Source organism: Corvus brachyrhynchos, unplaced genomic scaffold, assembly GCF_000691975.1.
Source record: "Corvus brachyrhynchos isolate BGI_N302 unplaced genomic scaffold, ASM69197v1 scaffold281, whole genome shotgun sequence".
Lineage (NCBI taxonomy): Eukaryota > Metazoa > Chordata > Aves > Passeriformes > Corvidae > Corvus > Corvus brachyrhynchos.
This window is the reverse complement of record NW_008236509.1, coordinates 2,122,791-2,143,811: the sequence shown is the minus strand read 5'-3', so window position 1 is coordinate 2,143,811 and position 21,021 is coordinate 2,122,791. Positions and strand designations below refer to the sequence as shown.

The following is a 21,021-nucleotide window of genomic DNA, read 5'->3' as shown; positions in this document are numbered from 1 at the left end:
TGTAGGCCTCAACTATCAGATCTTAGCATTGTGCGTATGGTTTTTTTTCTAATATACAAACTATAGGATCTTTACACATAATAAAAAAGAAAAGCTAGGGGCTTAACAAATGTACAGTAGGACTCTGTGTGTGTGGCATACAAGTTAAACAAAGTTTTGTTTGGTTGCATTTTTAGATTTCCTTTGTTGTTTTTGTTTGCTGTGAATTATGAAAAAGCTACCATGAACATTTCTTACCAAAGTCTTGTGTAGATGTTTTGTAGCTGTCTGCCTAACACATTATTATTGTTATTATTATTATTATTATTATTATTTTGGAATAAAGACATCTTTACTATGAATTTTACACTTGTATGAGATTTCTGTTCAAATAATACGATTATGTACACCAACAAAACATTTATTAATATGAGTCTAGTCATATTCTTATTTACATTTTACTCCTGTTCAAGGTAACAGGATATCAGGAGTGAGTGGATTTTTCTAGAACCAGTCATTCTTTCTACTTGGAAGTTGTTTGCATCAAGGTCTTTGTCAAATAGTTTCTTTTCTTTTGAAATCACAGGGTACCTTAGGAACATCACATAATGTATTTGTGTATTACTCTCATGTGGGTTTTGTTGCCACTGTCGGTTTTTAATAAAAGAGAAACTATTTAAAAGAACCCATTTTAAAGCCTGCTGGTACATGAAAGGAAGAATTGTTAAAAATAAGCTCTCAAAAAGTCTGAGATTTTGTGAAACCTTTGACTGATCTTGTGTGCTACTAGAAAACTATTTTGGGACACTGCGGATCCAAGTGTGCCACTGATATATTCTGTTTCCACAGAAATCACGGAGGTGAGGGAGGCCACACAGCAATGCTGCTGCTCCAGAAATCCAATTGTCTGTAACATTTGCAGCCAGCTAAAAGTGGCCTGTGTGTTCACAAAAACCCCTCTAACCTAAAACTAAAGTGTCACCAGATGAGGGGAACCTGGAGGTAGTAATTGAAATATGCTAGAAACCTAAACCTCTTGCTACCACATTTAAGGCACTTACTTAGTGTTCTTTGCTCCACATGCAAACCCATTTAATATTTTTATTGCAACACTTTCAACCATGGAACTCAGTCACTTCACGTAGTGTTGTGCAAAACAAAGCAATTACAGGCCACCTGAATGATGCTGAGATCTGCCTCCCCTGCTTTCCAAAAGGCAGAACCGTTCGTGCCATAACTGGTGGGCACATTACCTGCTCAGTAGACAATGACAGTTTTCACATGTGGTCTGGCTATCTTAATGCACCTAAAATGTTAATGCTGGGAGCTCTGCATTCTCATCTTCTTCACTGAAGCCCTCAGGAACCTCAGTTACTCTGCCATCAGTAATGAACTTGCAAGCACTGAGACGGGCGAGTCCTCCCTGTCTGTGTAAGTACCACATTTGCAAAAGGAGCAGAAATTAAGCCTCTCATAACTCACACTTTGCTTCCTTTTCATGGCAGGGTATTTTGAGATAGGTCTTTTATATTATGTGCTTTATATGCATTTCAAAGAAAGACCAAGAACCTTAAACCCTCACCCACCAATGCCCAAGTGCAGAAAGCACCACACAGCAGCTTGGTGTGTACCAAACCAGCTGGACCTAAACTGCCTTTGTATCTGAAAAGAGAGAGAGACAGAGTACACATGCATATAAAGAAAAAGAGGAAAGAGGACACATGGCTATGACACAGAACCTTTCCAAGCAATGCTCTCCTTCCCACTGATGCAGTCAAAAATATTGTGATATTGCAAGGACAAGATACAGGAGTCGCCAGTGGCACATCCACAAAATCTCCTTAAGTAACCTCCCCAGATACAACTGATGAGGCTGGGATTAGGATTTATACTTCTTTATGAGCCAAGGGAGCTGGGCCAACAGCTGATAAAAACATAAATAACAGATCCCTCACTTTACTCGTAAATCTCGAGGTGACAGATATTACTTTATGCACATAAGTCAGAAGTTAAAAATAATAAAAAAAAAGAAGTCTTTTACTTACAGTACCCTTAAGACCATCTGGGCAGTGAGGGAACCAAAGGAGTGTCTAGAAACCATGGAGTTAGATTACAAGTAAAAAATTTGAAAATGGTCTATGTCATGATTTCAAAGTGCCTAACGTTATGAATGGCAGAATATAATTTTATACCACTTAGATAAAAAAGATACACAGAAAATGAGGTGCGCAATATAGAAACAGTGCTCCCAGTGCAAACAAGCAGCTCTACTATTTAAAACATCAGAACATTTGCATGCTCTCTCAAAAGTCTCCACTAAAGCAAAAGACAAACATCTGTCAATCCATCTACTTGCAAACAGATCTATATTTTTTTTGTTACAGGTTTCAACTTCCAGTTTATATGCACCTTAAATATCAGAAACGAGGATAAATATCTGTAAATGGATCATTCCTGAAGGACGTGGTAGTGCACAGAAAGGAATCAATGTATTCACACGCAAAGGCTTGAAATGTCTTAACTGGAGTTACATCTCTTAGAGCCATAAAATGACATCCCACTAGATGGCACTGGAAGCCAACGCAGACGGCTGCGCGTGGGTAAAAAAAAAAAAAACCAAAAAACCTAACAAAACATAAACCCAAGTAAGCCGGCAAGCCTGCATGCGGAGTATCAGTGTGGCAAGAGACTCTCAGGCCCTAAATCAGCATTTTTCTCCCTGTATCTGCCCACTCCCTGCTAACACCAAGAGCATCACCCCTGCAGCCATGCCAGGCACCTCGCAGGGAGGCTGGAATCTTGTCCCAGCCTGCCTTAATTAGCCCAGGAATGCTCGTGGGTGCAAATCAGATGGGAAGGGGGTAAGAGCAGGCAGTGAAATGAGCTACAGTAACACTCTGCTGTTCCCTGCCCATGAAGCCACAGCTGTCGACTGCTCTTCCAGAGAGGCATCCGTACCTTCCCCTGCAGGAAAAAGGTGTTTTTATCAATCTTTAGAAGTAGGGAATCCTTCAGCCCAGGCAATAACTACTTGGCTAGGAGAGAGAGGCCTAGGATTTCAAACACTCCTGCAAGGGAGGTCAGGGAGAGCAGGTTCATAGCCAGCCTCCTGGAGTTTTTGTGCCAGGGTGAAGGCGCTGGTAACCCAGCTGAGCTGGGGGCTGTAGCCAGGATTGCTGAGGAGGAAAACACATTGGCTGAACCCAGGGTTAGAATTACATATGGGATTTTGAGGCCATTGTGACTCAGAAGTCAGTTTGGTGCCTAGTTTCTTCTCGGGCAAGGTTTCCTGTACTGAAGACAGTAAAGCACCTGTATAGTTGTGGTGACATTATTTTATTCCCCACTATCATATAAAGATAAGCACTTCTGAGGTGGGAATGGCTGAGAACTGCTAAGAAAGCTGAATGACAGCCTGTGCACAGAAATGCAGCCCCAGCCTCCTCCTGTTTAATTTGAGGGCAATGGCCAGCTCCATCACACAGTTCTCCTACCTAGGAAATCTTTTCTGTGCTCAGATAGAGCAAAGCTTACAGGTCTGGAAAGTTTGGTTTTTTCTTCTTGAAAAGCCTGTAGAAAGCACCGTGTTTGTGGAGAGCCATCCACGAAAACTTACTGTGTCACGTGCAGTGATCCCCACACCATTAACAGATGGCAAAAGGCCATTTGCCATTTATCATAAATAATGCAAAAATAAGAAAATCAGCCATAGCTATTTCATCCAAGTCATGTCCAGAGCCATGTCCTAAGTGATGCAGGCAGCACCAATTCCCTGTCCTCCTGTAAGCAGGGCTTGCAACACATGCTCTGATGCATTCCATCCAAAACGTTCCAGCTGGAACCAAACCATACTGGACCAAAGGCAGGGATGTGTCCCAGCAGGGATTTCAGGCTTAGGACAGGTGCTCGTTCATTGTACCCTGAAAGTTTTGTAGCTCTGAATCAGAAAAAGGAAAATAAACCTTAAATAATTAATCTTTTTGGGGGTTAAACAAAACTTAAAAAGACTTCATATGCAAGTACCAATTTAGAAACATTTTTGCTGCAGCTGAAATTAAAAAGTTTAAATGTATTACTTAATTTCACATGAGCTACCTATTTCAAAACAGCTTTTTCTCTTTATTCACATTAAAGTACATTCTAAAATTAGAACCGTCTTATAAGTCAAGATGACAACGGCCTTGTCTATTTTGATGTAATTTAAAAAGGTTATGAGTCACCTAACAAACCAGAACATTTCCAGCTCTTTATCAACAAAGATAAATTATTAATTTTTTTTTCTATTTTTGCCAATCATGATTTGAAATCACAATTTCAATTTTCAATAAGAGCAACATGTATTCATATTATTCCAAGTACCTGTTGACAAACTAATTCTAGTTTGCAAAAGACACTGTTCTGCTAATTAAGATGCCAATTTTCACTGGTGGTTACAACACACAGTACTCGAAGAATACTCATAACATTTTTATTTTAAGACTATAAAAAAGCTGATTTCCTCATTTTAGAGTTCAAAATATAAAATACAACTGCCAGCCAACCCAATATTCCTTTAAAGTCATAGATTTCTCACCAAGATTTCATTTTTGTTTATATTTAGACCATTAGCTGAAAAATTATGGCTTGCACTGGCTTACAGAGCATCCTGCCTGCCACATTTCAGGAAGGGCAATGTTGTTGAAGCAGTAGTTTGTGAGCAGAGCTGTACTTCTGTAAAGTCTTTTGTGGCCATAGGGATAACAGGACACCTGGGAAATAGATTTGCTCCCTTTTGTATTGCTAGAAGATGAAGTGCTGCATTTATTCTAAAGTACTATTAAGAAAAAAACCAAAACAAACAAACGGGTCTGGAGCTTGGTATTTCTATTTTCTATAATTTTAAATACATTCATAATTAATAGTTTGCCTTCCTGAAGAAGTTTGCTCTCAGATGAATTTTTTAGAGCTTTGCATTTCTGTGGTGATCAAAACCAGAATGCCTTCTCTAAGTGGGGGCAACTCAGTTATACCTGTCAAGATGCCCCATTTTCGTGTTTAATTCATTCCAGGAAAAATTAATTTCAACTAATATCTTGAATTCCTTTAAGTAACAGCTTGAAGGTATTTCCAGAAGAGAGAAGTGCAGGCAAACCCCATAACCTGTGTCCAGCCCAGCTGGAGCCCCTCTGAGCTGCTCCCGCACGTCTGCAGGCGGCAGCATGAGAGCAGCTTTCCAGCACAGGATGCTCTGCTCTTCCCCAGCCTCCCACGCTCCCGCAGAGGCTCAGACAGTGCTGGGAGATGAACAGGAGCAGGCAGAGCTCCCCATGAAACAGAAGAGCCCTTTTGGCGTTGATGTTTTTGGGCTCACCCACACAAACCCAGACCTGCTGAGCACCAGGCACAGCGAGAGGGTCGGACGGTGCCAAAGCTGATGGGACTCAGGGCAGGTCAGTCCTTCAGACTCCTACTGATCATAGCTCCAACCTGGAACTGACTCCTTACACATTCTGAAATGCCACCATCTCTTGAGAGCGAGGTTTCTCTTTTAATTAAGACAGCACTCTGGAGCTAAGTCACTTTGGCTGATGGCAGATCTGAAAAAGAACCCGAACTGTTAAACCCAGCAGTATTGTCATGCTTCAGCTTTAGGTGTGTAGCCCACAGAACATCCCTGCAGCAACAATTCACACATCTGAAGCCTCTTGCTGAACATTTTGGAAGAGCCAGGCCCCTCAAAACCGATCCCATAAATAACAGCAGGGAACTGATTTCCCAGCCCTCCATTTTCAAACTGCTCCTTTAGGTCTGTTGTCTTCCCTGAGCTACTCCTGCTGGCATGAAGGGATTAGGCTGGAGCAATTGGGAACTGGGTAACAGAACTACTGAAAAGCCAAAGCAAAGCACAGTCTCAGCAGAGCAAACTTTGCTTGTGATACAACAAAACCTGTTCCCTCTTCCCTCCCCTCAAATCCAGTAAGACCAGAATGTTACAAAAGCAAGAACTAGGTTGCCATGACTACTATAAATTAACATCAACATCTTCTCCTTAACACTTTCCCTCTTAAAAATCTAGTTTCTGATCATAAGAGTAATAATCTAAAATTTTCTGTCATACCTAAAACATAGGTAGGATTGTTCAGGTGTTTCAATAATTCACTTAAGAGAACATGGAAACATAGATTTGTTTACATTGGAAAAGGTCTCTCAGATCCTCAGGTATTGCTTTGCTCACAATTAATTTTTACAACCCACCACTCATTGTAGCAGGTACTTAGGATTTAGCAGGAAGAATTCATCTGTAAAGGATTGTTAACAATTTCTTTTCCCACTTTTTTTGCCTGTTGGGGAGTAGGTTGGATCAGGCATTGTTCTGTGACACGTAGATTATGTAACAGGTCTTTACACCTTTCTTTTCACTGTGTATTTCTTCAGTGTAATAATAATAATAATAATAATAATACCTGAAAACGGCAAAAAGGATCCTTCCCTGTAGAAAAGAGGACTGACAAAGTGAATTGGTCATACTTTCTTCCCAAAACAGGGTTAAGGTTATGCATGTTTGGAATCCTGTTAGTAAATTGCATTACATTATCTCTGTTTGCTACAGTGAAATTGCAAATTAACCCCCTTTAAAAGTGGGTCAGCTCACATCGCCTAAAAGATCAGCACTGTGTGATCAATCTTAATATCGTTATCAAGTAATCTGCAGAAAAGTGCTTGGCAGACAATGCACTTTGACTCCCTGCCCAGGGCTCCTGCTCTGTGATTAATGGTTATGCTATTCCCCATTTGAGCCCTGATAAGTTACACCTGTCCACCACTTAGGCAGACTTCATCAGGAATTCATGGAAGCACTAAAAATCACCAAAAGCCGAGGAGCAAAAGAGGAAAAATGTTCTCAGTACTTACAGGAAAAGTTGCTGGAAGTTCATATTTCAGTCTCACCCTCTGACAATCATATCTTTTCAGTGCTTCCAATGTAATATTTTCCAGATATGCACAATACTTTTTACATGTACAACTCTGAATTTACGTTTATCATGAAAGGAGATTTTTGCTACTGTATTATTATATGAGTTGCCAAAAGAACAAAATCTATTGTCTGAAGATCAGACTAAGTTAGGCTGCAGTCATCAAAGCACTGGCTGGTACATCTGTGTGATATATGGACAGTGAATATTTGTGTGATAATGTTTACTTAAACCATGTACTTTTGCCCCATAATATTTTCTGGAGAGGTTGCTGGCTGAATCATTGTTGATTTACTGCCATATGTGAACCATCTCTTTTGAGTGCTGCCAGTGCTGCAGCTCCTCGTGACACAGAAGGCCAGCAGCAGGCTCTCAGCTGCTCAACATCTGTCTCTGCCCTTTAGATGGGGTTTGTACAGGACACTGGCTTCACTTCAGATTAAATGCAGCTGTGAATATCATTAATGATTAACATAATTATGAGATGGTTCCCTCAGCTTGTTGTTCCACACCATGAAATGCTGGGTAGATAAAAAGGCTTAATGGCCTTAACACCTCCTTGTTTTTGACTGTCCACACCACCTGGTACAGCATTTTGTGGGGTCGAATTGGGCTCTGGACACCACTCTGGCTTAAAATGGCAGCAAAAATAGAGAGGCTGCATGTTACTGCCCTGGAGCAGAGACAAACTGGGGAGGTACAAATAGTCTTGAACTGATATTTCCACAGGACACTTTGCTATGGCTTCAACAACACATGGTAGAGAGCACCCATCAGGCAGAGGAAGAATCATAAAAATGCAAAATATAACTTCCATATTAACAAAAACCCGGAGCTGTTTGCTCCATCTACTCCAGCATTTGTAATAACAATGGCAATGAACAACGCAAGGACAGGAGCAGGGAGGAGTTTTACCTCATCATTAAATTCTGAGGCATTATATTGTTATACACAGCTGTCATTTGCTTTGTTTTATTTTCCTGACAGAGATTATTTCTGGATATTTTTTTCCAAACAGCTCACTGGCTGGTGGTGCCATGTGTTGGCATTTTACAACTACAGCCACACAGAGGGCAGAAGAGCCTATACCTACCCTGTCCTCCAAAAAGCCCTTTTAGAATAAAGAGCATGATGGTTCAGAACTGGAAAAATACTTCCTCCAAAATCTTACCAAGAAAAATAATGGCTGGGTGCTTTCAAAGTAATTTTGGTGTTTTCTCAGGCCACACTTGGGTTAATGCTCGTAATTTAGTTCAGTACTTTTCCTCCATAAATCTATGAAAGCCAAACTGCCCAGTGACTTCAGCAAGATTTCAGTGTGTAAGAGGAAATAAAGACCATTTCTTGGACCTTCTTTGCTCTTTCAGAAACTCTTGAGGATCCTCTCATTGTTTTTGGTTTCAGTATTTAAAGAAATCAATGTTAATCAATCTCTCTGGAAGCCCTATAAAACTGAGAGTATGTCTGGCTGCAAAAAAGTCAGCAGAAATTGTACAGAAACATAACATTCACATGGCTGATACTTAACTTTTCAACAATTTCATAATTCCTCAACTCTCCGTTACACACTTCCCGCAGCCAAGAGATGACTAAAATGGTTTAACTGAATTTCACAACTTTCCAGATAATAACTGAGAACAGCAGGCAAAATTGCAGCAAAAAAACCCCAAACATTTTTCCTCCCCTCCTCAACAGGACTTTATCTCAGCAGCTTGCCTCACAAAATAAACAACCTTTCCAGTACAAAAAAACAGTGTGAATCTCGTGATTTTTAAATGGAAGTAGGGGAGGGGTTTGTTTTGTTTATCTAAAATCCACTTCAGTGTTTTTTTATGAAACACAAGTGCCCCGTGCAAAGTTCTTGCTGCAACATTGAATGGACTTTGCCTTGTTAGAAAAGGGGGTTTCTAAGTGCAGAGATTCTTGCTGCAACATTGAATGGACTTTGCCTTGTATGTGCTAGAAAAGGGGGTTTCTAAGTGCAGAGGGTTGGTCCTGCAAGCTTTGTTCACAATCATTTGGAGGTAAAACATGCAGAAATACCCTTCCCCTCCCTTGAAGTGGTGGCTCTCATCAGAACCAAGCAAGTCCTTTTGTAGGAGGAAGGGAAAGAACTGCATGTTGTACTGGCATAAGCAAAGAGGCAGGAAATCCAAGGACAGAACACATGGAGGAGGCTCAGCTTCCCCGGGACTGAGGAAAAGGGCTGGGGCTACTACAGACATCCAGATGGAGGAGGGAGAAGCTACCATGGAGTGGCTCAGCAAAGAGCTAGACTCCCTCATCCCAGCCCTCTCTGGAGCCATGTGCTGAGCCCAGGATTTGAACCATCTGTGCTGGATCCCCACAGCAATAATCTAATGTTTCAGTTGGCCATAAAGTTGGAAACAAGCAACAAAAGGCAAAAAGTGTTACAAAAGCCAAAGAAGTGACAAAACAAACGGCTGGAGAAAACAGAGCAAATGCATAATAAATATCATTTTAATATCTCCTTGCACCAGTGATTTGACAGGCAAAACTGAGGATGACTCAGATATTTTTCAAAAATTTTTAAAAACCAAGCTGTTACTCACAAATCACTTGATTTTATTTTTCTAGAGATCCTTTGGTTTCATTACATTGTGTACACACTTCATACAGGGATGGCTTCATTTTACACAGAAGCACAACAAAAGTGCCAATCCTTCCCATAATCTGCTTCTATACCACGACCAGTTTTGGTGGCTACAAAAAGAGTTTCCATAATATACCCTTTACTTGTATCCAGGGTTTCCTGGGGGGAAAGGGGTCATTTCTTTAACATTTTTCCAAGAGAAGATGAGAGCCAGGAGATCTCATTGTTCATCTCCTTTATTCCCCTTCTCCTCCTGCCCCAGGACATTTTGTTGTCAAGGTTGGACACCTGATTTTTTTGTTGTTCTTCTTTGGGGGCTTTTTGGTTGGTTGGTTGGTTTTTTGTTTGTTTGACAGTTTAAAGCATCCTTAACTTTAACATCACAATGAGGTAAAAGAAAGTTTTGGCCTCATGGCATAACTCCACTGACTCCAGTGGAAGACCAGCAAAGATCAATCTGTTCTACGGCATTCTTTAAAAAAAAAAAATCACATAACTTTTATATGAGTTGTAAATCGAAGGTATTGGACTCACAAAACCCCCATGCAACCAAATTATACAAGGAGGAACTATGTAAAACCCCGTGAATCCTGATATGTAATTCCCAGGTGGATCGGGTACAGCTTTTTTTGCCTGAGATTTCAAAAACTCTACTTTCATTTGGATCCCCCTAGGGCAACCAAAATACTTTTTTTCTTCTCCTTTGGTTAAAATGTTTATGCTTGTCTCACTTCCCAGAGCTACAAAGTGCAAAAACTGGATCTTCTTCATTAAAAATAAACAGGAATTCTCTAAAATACTCTGCTTTTCCCTAAGAATAAAACCAGGAGAGGGCTGCTACTCCACATGAGCTGATACTGCTTTAAGCAACCTGGGCTAGTGGAACGTGTCCCTGCCCATGGCAGGATGGGTGGAACAAGGTGAATTTTATGGTCCCTTCTGATCCAAGCCATTCCATGATTCCACTAAGAATTAGAGAACTGATACATTACACCCATTTCTGTCTTTTGCCAGCTCTGCCAGTCTATATTTTGACCCTGTATATATTGCAAACGTTAAATTGTGAGCAAACATGAATAATTTAATGGTAAAATACTACAAAATCAGCCATTCCAAAGAAAATGTGAAGTGGAAAGAAGGAATTCATCCATCCTAGGAAGCACTGGAGAGGTGAGAGTCTGCAGAAGGAGGTGGTGGAGATGTTCTGCTTTTAGATGATGGAACCATAATGAAAAGTCAACTTTTCAGGCCACCCACTCCGTGGCTCAGAGCTCCCCTGTCTGACATCAACCCACATCTATGTCAGGATGTATTTTTAATCTGTCCTAGAATGATGTCATGCAATAATCAAACCACTGTAAATATGGTTCTTGTCGTCACCAATGAAACAAAATTAGCTTTTATACCAGAGAAGAGCTTTTTACCCAGCCAGTGACGTGATCGGAGGGGAAAGGGCTTTAACAAGGAGAGAATAAATCTTGGGCTCTTCAAATGCAACGCAGGTTCAAGTGCAAAGCTTGAGTGCTTTAAAAGGAGAACTGCAACTTACACATTACTAGAAAAAGAGTTGGGAGAAGGGAGAATTCTTTTCACAAAACAGTATCAACATGGAGACAGTAAAACCCTGGAAAAGGTAATGGTGAAGCACTGGAGGAGTAACTCAGAGTTCTACCACAAAAAAGGCAGGTAAGTTATTCTTTTGGTGTCTTAAATCCTAGATAAAACTTGATTCTATCCATTTGCCTCCTGGCATATCCAGGCAGCAGTGGGTTCATCTACTTTGCTTTCCATCACTTACATCAAAATTTCCTCCTTTTTCAAAGAATTCAGGTGCTGTGAGGGCAGGGGGGAAGAAGGGAAGGATTATGGTAAAGGAAATATACAAAGTTGTAAATATTTTATTTTCATATCCATATAAGAGCATAAAAAGAGCATTGGAAAATAACAGAAACTGAACCACAGCTGCTTTATATACATTCCGGTGCTGTTTCTCCTGTGAGAGTGGTCCTGATGTATTCCTCATCTGCTCCACAGATCATTTTAATTAAAGCATTAATAGATTTCAGGCTGTCAAAGCCAGAGTATCTGTATACAGCCTGTGTCAGAGTCTGTATCTCCACTCACACACTCCCATACGTTTTGTTCAGCCTATTATTGAATTAATCAAACACGGCAGCCACTCCTAATGACTTGTCTTAATCAGCTGCATCCATCGCGGTGCGGGGGGGGCGGGTGCCCCCTGCCACAGCTACACGTGCTGAGCTCAGCTGAGCCATGTTCCCCCTGTCCCCCGTGCAGTCACATTCATCCTGCAGTGCCACAAGCCACCAGCTCCTCTTTGTCACCGGTGGGAGACGCAGCTGCAGGCCCTGCTAGGCTGAGGCACTGTCCTGCCAGCTCTGGTGTAATAGCAGCAGAAATTGCACATTTGCCAAATCCAAAAAGGTGGATTCTGTAGCTGTCAAAAAATACCCAGCTACTCTGTCATGTTTCCCCAGGTGTTCCAAGGAAGTTGTGCTTTCTCTCTAACAGGGAAACGGCTCCTGCAGTGTTGCACAAAAACATGCTCAGATAATTATTTTCATATTTTCAAGTACACAGGAATCCTCACATTCTACACATTTCCCCCACTTCCGACGCAATTGGATTTTGGTAGGTGATTCATACAGCAGTGGCTTCAGCTTAACCCCTTTGAGTGCATCCATCATTTTGGTCAGGATCATAAGTAACAGTGCCTCTCAAAAACTAAATAACATACTTGAGTGAAATACTCATCTGTTATGTACATGTTTTCCATCCAAATAGCTTCACCTAATAACTCATGAAAGCCTGTAGTAGAGGAAAATGATGAGACTAAACATGATGCTTTTTGATACACTTGCTCCCTTCCATCTCAGAAGAACAGTATTAGCTAAAGCCATTCATTTTGTCTAAAAGGATCTCTATAATGCTTCATCTGCTTAACAATTTCATTAAATTCTCCATCCCTGGTAGAAATGAGGTGCAATTTAAAGCAGCCAGGGATTTTAGCTGCCCTTATCACTATGGGGGTGCAGCAAATCCATATTTATTCAGTCTAACATCAGTGACATGATCTGTATGTTACAGGACCTCCCAGGATGTGACTCATGAGGCTGGACTCATGAGGAACAAAGTGGTGTCCTCTCACCATTGCCATTTGTCACAGCATTTGTGAAATGCTGGTACCAGACAAATACTGACCATCATCAGCAATTATTACACTAACCAACAATAATTACAGCTGCATAAATGAAAAATCATTTCAAACCAACAGGCCCATGTCACCACCAAATCTCAAGCCCCGTAATACTCCTTGCCTTTTAACAGACACTGGTTTCAGAAGGCTGGAGAACAGATGAGGCGGCTTTCATCACACCAAGCAAATTAGGGAATACTTTTCCTGCCAAACTGAGAACGCGGAGGTGGAAATCTCTCTGCTGCGGCACGAGCAACCGGAATTCTGGCATTACCAACACTTTCAGAGGTTGATTTGCTTTGAAAAAGTATGTTGCAATGTTGTGTAAGGCAGGTTCAGGAGGTACTTGCTGATGGTTTTGAAGACAGTGTTAAATATTATGCCTTCCATAGTCAACATAGGAGACACAGGTAACTCTCCCTCCAAAAATCATGGTATGCTGTGCACACATCACAAGTTAAATTTTACTTGACTGTGAAGATACTGCATCCCTCAGCTCATAAAGCAGCAGGAAACAATGTGTTCTGGAAAAAAAATATTTGTTGGAAATCCAACTGTCTGCCTTGCCTAGAATGGGTTCAACATACGCAGGTGTCGGCCTTACGAGTGCCACAAGCAGGATTGCACAAAACAGAGGCATTTTTGGAGTCAAGACAGTTCACACTCCTCTCGCAACACCCAGTCACTCATCCAGCCCTTTTATCCAGCTTATTCTCCTGGTGCCTTGCATGCCCCACTTTGGGAGGCAGAAGAGGGATCAGATCCCCACAGGGAGGCTGTTGGATAGGGAAACCTGCTGCAGCAGAGCAGCTGTGGATCAGAGGAGGGAAAAAAGAACTGTGCTCCCTAGTTATAATCCCCTGCAGGGCCTAAGGCTCTTAAAATATTCTCATTCCATTGCTGCAGGGCGTGTTGTGGGTTTGGTTTTTTTCCTTTCTCTCTGTAAATCAAATGCATGATTTCGTTTCTGCTTCCAGTTTGAAGTACACAGAAAGTTTTCATGATGCCCGCACAAACGTTTGCATACTGAATATTTAAATACAGGAGCAGTATCCACATCAGTTATCAGGGCAAATTGTGCCCTCAGGAGGATGCACAGCACTTTAGAATCCAGCAAAATTTCAGCCCAGTGAAGTTTTATAAAGGATGGAAATGCCACACTGGAACAAACGGTAGTTTTATTCTAATGATTCTAATAGGATTTAACCAACTCCTGTATCAGTCAGACCTGCCTCTAGGAGAGCCCCCACATCTTCAGCAGCACCCTGACTGAAGCAGCCCTCTTCCACCCACCCATAGACAAAGGGCTCTTTGATTTGAAATGCAATGTGGCTGAGCATTAATGACCCCAGAAAGCTTTTGAAGGGGCTACAGAAAAATAATTCTAAACAGGGATTAGCAATGGAAGCTTCTGTTTGTTTCTCAGTAGCTGAGTACAGATGGTAAACAAGTAGGTTTGGGGGAGGGGGGGTGTTATTCCTGAAATAACAGAATAAGGAAAATTTGAAGACACAACAACTGAAAAATATTCTGAAAATACTGAAAATAACAGAGTTCAAGGAAAGGGGAACAACAACAGAGATGCTATGCATTTGCACACACATTTTGTTTTTTGAAACCCTCAATCTGGAGAGAAAAAACTACTCTCAAAAAACAGTGGTCACCGTGGCTCCTGGCCTGATTTTTAAGCTGCTGGCTGGAGGTCAGCTTTAAGCAGGGCACTGTGACACCCAGAGCTCCAGCCAACAGACATTGATTCCACTGCAACTCAGTGTAATATATTGTGATGTAATTTTCCATCTGCAACACTTCTGAAACAGTATTTGACATAATTCTCCTGTATTTATTATCTGTCTGGGATCACTCTCCCTTTCCTCATACACATCACCTTGCAGAATGAGTTTCAGAATCAAATTCTGATCTCAGTATGGGTGTATAGAACAGAGGTGCTGTTTGAGAACACAAGAGAGGCTCCTTGTACAAGCTCTTTCATATCGGTGCCTTTTAATCAGAAAAAATGACAAAACTTCTCTTTTTCAGACACTCTTCAGGTGCTGACACCCTGACAAACACCTATTTCCCTCAGATCCCATATCCTGAACCGGTACCTGAGGTCTGACACTGTTAACACACACCTTTCACACAAGGATGAACCCCCAGTACACATGGGGTCTCAAAGCCAGGTACATGCTCCTGGTCCTACATCAGGGAATAAGGGCCACACAAAGCTCTTTCACTCAGCAGTATTTTCTCTCTTGTTGCTGAAAGCTTTCAGACCCCCATTCATCCCCCCCTCACCAGACACCACAAGTTACCTACCTTAGAAGACACAGGCTGTGTGAACAGTGAGCCAGGAAACACAGGATGTCTAGGCATGAAACAGATCACCTTCTGAAATCAGCTAATTCACATTCCAAAATCCCCCGCTGTAGCTGAAGCAGCCCTGGAATGAGAAATGTTTTGCCAAAGGTCACAGAGCCACCAGAGATGCCCTTTTGCACCAGCCTCTGTGCCTGCAGCCCTCTGCCCAGCTCCTCACTGGTTCTTTTCTTCTGCTCTCCTCACATTTAACCTTTTCTTGCCTTTGACCGTGTTCTACTTTATTCCATGAGCCACCCCGTCCCATTCCCTGTGGTTTCTGTGTCTGACTGGAGGGTGAAAGCACCCCTAAAACATCAGGATCTTACACTGTAAATCAGGACAACCTGTTCTTCTGTCTTCCAAGTCGTGTGGTGTATTTTCCTGGACCAGATTTAGTTACATACATGAGATTGTTACATATGTTTAGTGCAATATGTCTTGGGGTGACTTTATGATGTGTATCCCCTATCGCTGCCCTATGCCCAGGAATTAATTTTGTGCCTTTCTATGCCTTTAAACTGAGCCTGGGCGGGGGGGGGGAACTGAGCAAAACTTCTTCAAAGCAGTTTGCAGCTTGTTCAAGGTCACACAGAGATAGAGACAGCTCTCTGCGTTCAGCTGCGGTGGGAGAGCGAGAGCGGAGGGAAGCACCCTGCTTGCTTTCTTTCCAGCCAGCTTTCAGCCAGTTTTTCAGCTCCTTTTCCTCCAGAGAATTGCCCTTTGTTTTCCTGGAACTCCGATTTTTTCCCTTCTTCTCTGCTGGACAATTTCAACACCAGAGCACATCGGGAGGACTTTCCACCGGGCACAGAGGGCCTGGCCCTGGGCCAAGCCCCAGCTCTGAGGAGACCAAAGGGAGGACTCTGACATTTTTCCCAGGTTTTTCTCCACAGCAAAAGATTTTATTATTTAGCATTATTATCCTTTTCCCATGTGTTTGTTGAATAAATAGTTTTTATCTCTTTCACTTTCCTTCAAGGCAAAAGGTTTTTTCCTGAACCTGGTGGGGGAGGAGTGGTTTGTAACCTGCCTTCTCTCAGAGGATATATTTCTAAATTTGGCCAAACTGGCACATAATGCAATAATGAAACTCCTGTCTCCTTTAGTAATGCCCCTTCCACTCACTCTTTCTGCTTTGCTTCCCAATGTGCTCCCTCTAGGTGGAGGAAGGAAAGCATTTTGGGGATTGTTTTTCCCCTTAGAGAGATCCAGATTCCACCAGCATAATGTTACCTGTCATTTTTTGACACATACTTAAGACAGCAGAATTTATATCAGTCAAATTTTAACAAGAATTCAAACTTATGTGAAAGAATCCCATATAAATGGAAGCCTATCACAAAATCAGTGCAGTAGGATTCCCACATTTTAAACACTGGATATTTTCTGAAGCTTTTCTCTCCATGATCAGAACTCACAGAAATTGTTGAACCTACATAAATGAAGCACGGAGCTACTAAAACACTTCATTATTCTTTCTGAGCACTGTTCAAATACCAGTATTTACCTCTGAGGCTGTAACAAAATTGCATGTTTCTGCTCTGGCAGGAAGAGCCTTCCAGAGTCAATATTCATATTGCTGTGGGGAAACACTTTTAATCTCCACATAAGCTCTCCATAATTTTATTATTATTATTTATAAGACAATGTATTGGGTAAATAGCAGCAGCTCCATCTATGTGCGGTGTTAACAGGAAGGTTTCAGAGAGCAGCAATTTGTAAATCAGCCTTTTGAAAGTGAAGGTAGGGACACAGCAGCCTCCCACTGCACTGAGCAGTTCTGCAGAGCCCCTGAGATCACCCTTTGAACCTCCTCCCTAAGTTCCACACGAGCCTGGGGGCTTAGCAGCAAGTTGTCCCTTCTCTCCAGTTCATACACATCGTTTTTACTGAATAAAGTATTATCTCCAAGCCAGAACAGGAGAGGTTTTAATTTAGGCACTGCACAAACACAGAGCTGGAAGGAAAATACACTTTTCAGAGGAGTGTAATTATCCAGAACAACAAACTTGGGAAAGAACTTGGAGGGAAGAGTGGTGCCACACAGTGCATTCGCACAGATGTGCGAGGGTGAAGTGTGCTAATGGCTTTACAGACTTCTTGACAGAAAACACTGATTTATTGACTATTCCTGATGGTGATATTAATATTAATCTTATTCTTTTTCTCCAATTAAAGGTTTTATATTCCAATGACATTGTAATCATAAGTAAAAAAGAAAAAAAAAGGATAGAAAATTAAGGCCAGCCTGCTTGTAATGTTCAAGAAGATAAGTGTTCATTATAGCAATTTTATATAGTGGGAGTTATTAATTTGGCAATTCAATTGCTCAATGACTGTGTCGTTAATAATCAGGTGATTATAATGAAACAAATACTCTCAGTTGTGGAGTTAGACAATGAAACAGCCCTAAAGTGGAAAAACAGAATTATAATGTTTATGTTTTCCTCAAATTTATGCTGTAAAGTCAGTGCATAGACTAAATTTTGGTAGCAATTTCTTCTTTTATATCTGTAGGCTATGTGCCTGCCTTCATTTTTTATTATTACTGTTAAAGCTACGTTATAAAAAGGACAGAGGAGAAATTAAGCTGGAAAATTTGATGAAGTATAAAGTATATATTTTTGCTTTCAACGTCTTATCCTCTTTAAAATTAAGCTCTCCCATTAAACTAGAGGTGGCTTGTCACTGCATTGCCTTAGAATAATAAAAAGATGCAGAGGAGCCATATCTGCTTAATTATCACACTTTCCAAAAAGCGACCATGCTAAATTTAAAGAGCAGTAAAACTTCAGCAGGCTTGGTCACCATACTTAGAGGCTTAATAATCCCTCATACATGAGGGATTTTTTCCTGCTGTAGTGTCTCAGAGCTGCTCTGTTTTGGAGACCCTTCTTCCTTTTCAGATGTGATAGAAAGTTAAAAAGCCCCACAGCTTCAATGCACTTTCTAACCATGCCAGGTGGTGTAATAAAATAAACTACCTATCATAAAACCACTTAGCTTGGAAAAGACCTTCAAATCCTCAAGTCCAGCCATAAATCTGACCCATCCCTACAGCCCTCCCTGCTCCTGGATCCTTAGACAATAACTGCAACAGAAATATTCTCAAGTTTTGATATCCCACAGTTTTATTCTCTACTGATAAAGTGAAGGAACAGGAAATACGCTTTTAAATTCCAGGTTAAAATGAAAGAAACCTGAAACAAACAGTTGTTTTTTCTCACATGTACAAGGGATTTAAAAAAAAAAACCTAATGAAGGAGCTGAAGGAGCAGGTGCTCTGGAAAAAACGCAACAACTGGATGTGAAAGCTTGAGAAAGAAAGATCAGTGCAGGTACTGTTTCATGGTTTTTTCCTTAAAATATTGCAGGGACACTGAGAAGTTGTCTGCTGGACATATGAACTCATTCTTCTAGCAGAGGACCATTATTTAAATTCACTGTGTTATTCCATTACCATATGGAAGGCAACTGAGGACATAGTGTAATAAAAATTAAAATAAAAAAGGGAGTTTCCTATGAAAATTTGAAAGAGAATATCAGATCATACAACCAATGTCAAAAACTATTATATTTTAAATTATCTATACTTTTAATAAAAATTATAACCTTAATCTAGCTAAGATTTGAACAAAATTAATATAAAAAGCAGATATATTTATGATCCCTTATGATCACTATTGTCTGCTTCTTTTCTAATGGAATAGGGACATATTCATCCAATTTACAAATGCACAACTTCAAGGAAAACCACTTCAAGACCAAAGAATAGAACTCCTGGATTCTTGACTTAATTCAACCCATGTCTACTGGGAGAAGGGCAAAAGGAGGGTGTCCCTCTAGGAAAATAACAACACTACTATAAAGTAGGAGCCATCTGTTTTGGGTTGTTACTTCTCTTTATGAATAAATATAGCGTAAACTGAATAGCTGAGCAGAAATTAAAATCTTATATGAACCAAAAGGATTTGGATCATACCTCCAGACTTTTGTCAAATGCTAAACGAACCAGTTTCTGAAGGCTGGAAGAGCAGAGGAAAACACATATGCTGAACAACCCCTGAGACAAAGGAAGCTAAACTCAGATTACTTCAATTTTCTGAAAGGTTTCAGCAAAGGTTATACAGGATTTCAAATATAGAAAGCAAACAGGACAAGAACTGGCATTATTGCTGGCATTTCTAGCATTTACTAATTTGGGTATTTACACACTGGGAAATCTCTGCATAATTTCACTGTTTAAATCCATCGATGGAAGGTGCATTGACATTTTTGGTCAGTGAATTTGCTTTAGTTCAGAAATAAGGTTTCTTCAAATTCTGCTAAGAACTGCAAGGGAGAAAATGGAGGAAGAACAGATGATTTGTGACTCTGCCTTCTGTTGAAAATGGGTGATTTTTTCCATACTCTGTCAAGGAAAAAGAGAAGAAGATAATGGTTAGAGCGCACTGCAGTGACACAGTGCCGAGGTTCTTTTTCTGGTGTCTGTTTGTTTGTTTGTTTGGTTGGTTTTGGGTTTGAACAGGTCACTATTGTGGTATAGTTCAGATATTCTTCATTCCCATTTGGAAAGTCTGAAGGAGGACGCTCAAATACAAGAGAACTCTTGGAATAAGAGCTCCAAAACCCCAAAATATATTTGTTTGCTACATTATTTGTAAAGGCAGTAGCAAACAATACATGAAAATAAAGTGAAACTAAAATTCCCTTGATGCTAAGGAAAACCAGGCAATGTTCTACTCATTTATTTAATAAAACCCAAACAAAAAAACCAAAAACCTACCAAAATCTGTTACCCATACAGAATGAGGCAAATTTTGTGAGGTTTGGAGATTAGTTATGTCAGTAATGCAGAGCTTACTGTCCTTCCAGCTCATAGTTTAAAAAGGTAATTTATATGATTTTCTTTGATCTCTGTAGATTGTTGGTCTTTCTGTCAGAGCCTATTGGAAATGTTCCTGATGAGATAATTGTAAAATTAATAGATTCAACATGAAACTTGATTAAAAACAGCCCACTTGATTTCAAGAGCAGGAACACAATAAATACTCAATTGTCTTGCTGGAATTCATCTAGTTTGAGGGGGAATATTGTGTGTAAAGACTGTATCAGCTGGACTCAGGAAATTCTGTTAGGTTCACACAAGAAAATTTCCTTTTAACGAACCCATGAGGGTCTGGACTGGAGGGAAAGCCCCAAAGAGACGAGGTATCTGGGAAAATATAATTTTCAGGCTTTTTATTACCACCCAGACCACTCTGTATTTGTGTTTTTTCAGAGTATGGAACAGATAGTGCATTTTTGTTTCTGGGAAGAAAAAAAATCAAAAAATTGAAGTAATACCCAACAACACTTTCAGTTCTAATTTGTCAGATTATCTTGGCACAAAGTAGATAATAAATCATGACCCAAAAGTTCTTTTTCACTTAAGATGCCTCTTCTGAAGGGTTCTTTCCTTCTGATTAAAGATTTGAATCTTTAAATTGCCCTGATTACAAACTGCCAAACAACTCACGGCACCAGAGCATTCTCGAGAAGTTCATCAGCCCAGCATCCAGCACAGCCACCAGGCCTGCAGGGGACTGAAGGACGTGGCAAAGGCACTGGGGCAGGGGTGGCTGCCAGAAAACCCAGCCAAGGCAGCGCCCATTTTCCCTCCCACAGGCAGCATCTTCAGCTAAGAGAGCATTTGCAGCCACGGAGTGAGTTCAGCTTGAGCTTTAAATCACACAACCTCTTCTGGGGGGAACTCATCCCTGTGCCATTGCTGGTGTGCTCTGCGAGAGCTGTATTTTGTGAGACACGTCTGACACTGATGACAGCAAAGATAGTAAATCCATCATGCTTCAAACAGCATTTTTGGGAGAATTAAGAGAGGCTGTTTCTGCTGGCTG

At 40.8% G+C, this 21,021-nt stretch overlaps 1 protein-coding gene and 2 long non-coding RNA genes across 8 annotated transcripts in view; 2 read left to right on the top strand and 1 right to left on the bottom strand.

Moving 5' to 3' along the window:
* SPON1 (spondin 1) overlaps positions 1–341 on the top strand; it is a 175,985-nt gene extending 175,644 nt beyond the window's left edge. For all 3 annotated transcript variants that reach the window (XM_017726344.1, XM_008644072.2, XM_017726345.1), the window contains exon 16: positions 1–341. This exon is cut by the window's left edge and continues 3,384 nt beyond it. The gene's annotated coding sequence lies outside the window, so the exon portion shown is untranslated.
* The window catches only part of LOC108444716, a 69,170-nt gene extending 53,578 nt beyond the window's left edge, over positions 1–15,592 (bottom strand). Inside the window, exons 1-2 of one of the 4 annotated variants that reach the window (XR_001859360.1) lie at positions 15,451–15,592; positions 15,083–15,206 (exon numbers count right to left, since the gene is read on the bottom strand). This is a non-coding gene — a long non-coding RNA (uncharacterized LOC108444716). Of the gene's footprint in view, positions 1–15,082; positions 15,431–15,450 lie in introns of those variants that run through there. The other 3 variants (XR_001859359.1, XR_001859363.1, XR_001859365.1) reach the window with 3 other exon arrangements.
* Positions 9,565–21,021, top strand: part of LOC108444717 — a 21,373-nt gene continuing 9,916 nt past the window's right edge. Inside the window, exon 1 of the long non-coding RNA XR_001859366.1 lies at positions 9,565–11,232. This is a non-coding gene — a long non-coding RNA (uncharacterized LOC108444717). The remainder of the gene's footprint in view (positions 11,233–21,021) is intronic.